The sequence below is a fragment of the Mycteria americana genome, chromosome 1 (genome assembly GCF_035582795.1).
Source record: "Mycteria americana isolate JAX WOST 10 ecotype Jacksonville Zoo and Gardens chromosome 1, USCA_MyAme_1.0, whole genome shotgun sequence".
NCBI lineage: Eukaryota > Metazoa > Chordata > Aves > Ciconiiformes > Ciconiidae > Mycteria > Mycteria americana.
This window is the reverse complement of record NC_134365.1, coordinates 211,501,493-211,506,150: the sequence shown is the minus strand read 5'-3', so window position 1 is coordinate 211,506,150 and position 4,658 is coordinate 211,501,493.

Sequence of the window (4,658 nt, the reverse complement as noted above, 5' to 3'; positions counted from 1 at the left end):
ACACACATAGGTAGCTTATATAAATTATAAAGCTTTATGTAAATTGATGTTTATTGTCAATTGGACAATGGCCTCTAGTCTGAAACTTATTTATTCCTTGTAAACGTCATAAAAGTATTGAATGAGCTTTCTTCTGTCTGTCATTATTTTTTATTATGCCTTTTTTAATTACAGAAAGTAAGGGTAAGATGATATGTAAATCTCTGGTAATGTTCTTCATGTGTTTGCTACCCTCCCACAATACCTTGAAGTTGCAGAGAAGAGATCTCTGAATTACCTACAACATCCGGAGAACAGGGAAACAATGCAGAAGTCCAGGGCAGATATCATCCAGATGCTATCTTACACAGCAAATACATATACCTCAGCATTTTGCTCAAGGGCACCAGTCCACTCAGCAGCAGATTATTTATCACCCCTTTTATCTACAAACTCTAATTTAAGAAAGACTTTGAGGATGCTAAATGTGCTGCAGGTGTTTCTCCCAGTGCTACCAATCGTTCCATCAACAAATACTGGAAATGAAGTGGCTGTGCTGGGATATATTAATCTAATGTTGCTGAAATCTGGTAATGCCTTTTTGACTCAAGACCTCCAGTCTTTTGGCAGAACTCACTGACCTTGCAGTGCAGTGGGCAATGTGCCATACCACATTTGAGGACGGGACACCAGGATTCACTCACCTCAGTGACGCTGGGCCTCATCCCACTGCTTCTGAGCAACTCACAGAAGAGATTCAACAAGTGGCTATATTTTGACTGAGGTGAACCTTAAACTATTACATATGATTTGGATGACTGTAGAGTACATGCTTACACAAGAGAAATAAAAGGATTCACACAACTGAATGGCTCGGTAACCTCACTATTAATTTGTAATCTGTTATTGCTTCTCAAAATACCTTACATGCAGACACATGTGACATTCATAACCTGAGTTCTACTAGGTAGCAGAGCATACAGCTCAGCTCGGCGTGCTTCTCTAGGTGGGTTTTACTGTGACAGCAGAATGGTCCTGCCCTCGGATTCCAGGGTCATATGATAAAGTAAGTCTGCAGAGTTCAACACCAAGACTGGTCTGTTTTGTGAGACATGGAAGGACTGTCAGATAAACATACCAAAGTCTGACTTTGAAGGGGAAGAAATGATGGTGTTAACGTGCCTTTAACACCTTAGTTACTTCTTACATCTTACACATTATTACTAGCCTCTTGTCTATCGTGACTGAAAACAGAGAAGAGAGATCAAAATACCAGAGGCCTGATTACATCACAGCCTTCAGGATTGTATGTCTGTCTCGTTATGTATCTGTCTCTCTATTCATATACCATTTGATCTAGACAAACTAAAATTCATGCCACTTTCCAAAAGAGTGAGATACTTCAGGTGTAGTAGCAAGAGTTACAGTAGGAATGTTTTAGGTAATTCCTTTAGAATTGCACGTTCTTGAAGGAATTAATGTTTCCATCTCTTTTATAGAATTGGCTGAGGCAGATGCTCCACCATACACCCAGTGGATGGCATGATCCTGTGACAGAAAGAGGAAGGTGGGAGACTAAGTAATGCCTTTTAATTTGCGCCTTAAAAGAAGCAAAGCAGCAGTATATACACACTGAAAACCAGTCATTTTCAGAGATAAATCTACTACAATCCTTCTTGGTAATTTATTTATTCTAATGAATGGCTACCTTAAAAGGCAGAGAAAGAATTTAGACAATATCATCACCTTTTGACTCACCAGACCTTATAAAATTGCTGAAGACATAAAAGAGAATCATCCATAGTTTTTTAAAACCACCAATAGAAAAGTGACTGGGATAGAGATACGTTGCTAAAGAAAATTATAGCGCACCTCTAGGATCTTTCAGTAACCCTGCTGGCAAAAAGGCAAAGGACTTTGGTATAATATAAGAACTCAGCTTGAAAAAAATGCAGAAGAATCAGATTTGGCAATGGCATATGTTTTCAGCTTTACTAATGGGCTTGAATCTGATTTATGCAAAAAGGTAGTTGCAACTTTCCAGAAAAAGTACTCTGAAAGTAAGGTACCTACAGGGAATACGTATAAACCTGGAAGGAAAAAAAAAAAAGTCTTCCCTGTACATATTTTGCAACCACTTAATGACTAATGGCTTATCCATAAATCATGAAGGACTGAATGGGCAGGAGATGCTATTACATCTCCTTACATCTGTCTTACACATGTCAAGGGAACATTGTTCATCCAGCTTCTGACAGATACAGTATATGTGACTATTTCCTAAGAACAAACAGAAGCAGAGCAGCAAGTGTGTGAATACTGTAAAATAAAGCACTTACAGACACTCCGGTTTATTTGCTTTGCTATGACATTCCTTAGCTGCTTAGCTTTTTTTTTTCCATCTAGGATTTGCAGAGATCGGTAAAGTCCATTTCCTCATAGAAGACATTTCTTCCATCAAGGAAGCAGATGTGTGTAAGACTTTGAGTCATTCCAAGAAACTTGACCCAAAAAAGCCTTGTAATCTTAACCACAAACCTGTCAATTACATGTAAAGGTGATGGTGTACCAAAATTACTACATATAAGAGTAATAGCCAAATTTTCTTTCTGCTAATACTACTATACATCCAAGCTCAGCTCAACCCATTACCTCTGTTTTGGTCAAAGTGTCACCAAATGATCACCAAATGATTCAAAAGGACTGCTTGCTTGTTGGAGGGTCCATGTTCATGAATGAATTCACTGAACACTTTTGCATCTCAAACAGATTTGGGTTTTACCCTGTGTGTGAACATCTCTGAGGTTCCCTGCATCCCTACATGTCTGAACTTGCACTTGTTTTAGTTAATGCAGACTCAACACCATTCACATTGTCCATGTGTTCCAGTAATTACACATGAACAAGTTTTATGAAAATGTAATTTTTTTTCTATTCAAAATAAGTCTGGCTTGATGAAACTACCTTTCAGGTACAGTTACACCCAGATTTAAGAATGTGTGGTACTTGTGGAGCTGTTCACTGCACTTACATAAAGTACATATCTCCCACGCTGTTTATTCACATGGGTAGGAATGTCAAAATGGAAGTTTATTCCGTGGTTTTGAAACAATGGAACCAAACTATTTCCACCCGTTTGTTTAGTTCATTGCTCAGATAAACTCTGTCTCCCATAGTCGCTGCATAAAACTTGCATTCTCCCTGAAAGGGATGTATAAGAAAATCTGTATGTCCCAGTTCCACCTTCACAGTCCCTGTTCACTGAGCTGCTTCTTTCCCCATGTCACTTTGTGAGTATTATACTTGTGCCTTTTCTCAGTCCCCATGATGCTGCCATTCTCCCAGCCATGTGTCTTTTAGCATCAAGTACACTAAGGAAATGTGAGTGGAAAGTGTAAATTCAGTCATGATGGTTGCACTTTTTTATAGACTGTCATTTAAGACAATAGTTTATTCTTTTTAAACCCACTGGGATGCACCACTTCTCATTTCTTTGTGTAAATGGGAAAACATGTGTTTTGCAAGAATCTGTAGAGCTGTTTGTTAAGGAGTCGCACATTGTTGTTTGACATAGGAATGCTAGGGTAATTTGGGGCATTGAAGGTTGGCTGCAGCTTCTCATTGTTTCTCCTTGCTTCTTCAGTCACTAATGGCACTTTCCATCATTAAACATTGCTAGAAGTCATGGCTCCATCTTTGGGTGTTCCCAGCTCTTAGCTGTGAAAGAATAAAGATCAGAGATTACATAAAATGCCTTTCCAGTTCCCCTTCCTCCAATCCTGGGTGCGTTTGAATTGCAATAATGTAGTTGTCATAGCTACTGGTTTTGGAAAGTTCCCTCTCAAGGTGGTATCTGTGGTGTGGACATGACTCCTTAAGACAGTATGGCCACTCCTTAAGACAGCATGACCACCCTAATCCTTAGTGGTTTTGCAGTGCTGTTTTCCTGCCAGGCAGTAAAGTTCTCAAATACTCTCTTTCAGGAAGGGGCATCTCATATTTTCATGCTGAAACTTAACACTATCTGGAAATTACATCATTTCCCAGGCCAACCTGTGTGTGTGTCAGTTCAGCTACATGTTTTTATGGAGCTGCAGCTGGGTACGCTACTGCCTCTGTGAGTCCGTTTTACTGCTCTTGTATTATTTTCCCACTGTTTGTAGTAGCTGTTCCTGTGAAGCTTGTGCTTCTCAGAGTTGCTCTGGAGCTACTCCCTCATTTGCTGTTACTCTGCAGGTGCACTTTTTCCTTTGTTAAATTCCTTTTTTCCCCTTTATTTCAGTTTCTGCTGTGGCCAGTATACAGGAAAAATATAAATACTCCTTGTACAGGAAAGTGATTCTTACTCTTTGCTCTTCCAAAATATTTTATTTTTCTTTTCTCTGTCTTATCTGACCGCTCCCATTTTCCCTACTCTGATCACATTTTTTGTTCTCTTCCCACAGCTCTCCTCTCACTCCCAAATGTTGTGTCATGAAGCCCAGAGGTAGCTGCTCCCTACTGCCTGCAATTGGATATGAGACAGCAATGCTCTGACCTCTCCAAACCTTTGCATTTCAATTAATGCAATGCTAGGGGAGAAAGGTAGAGAGGTAATCCCCAGTAAGTGATCTTAAAACAAGTTGTGATTCATTCATCCTGACTAAGCACTGAATGACATTACCCTTCTGCAACCTGCG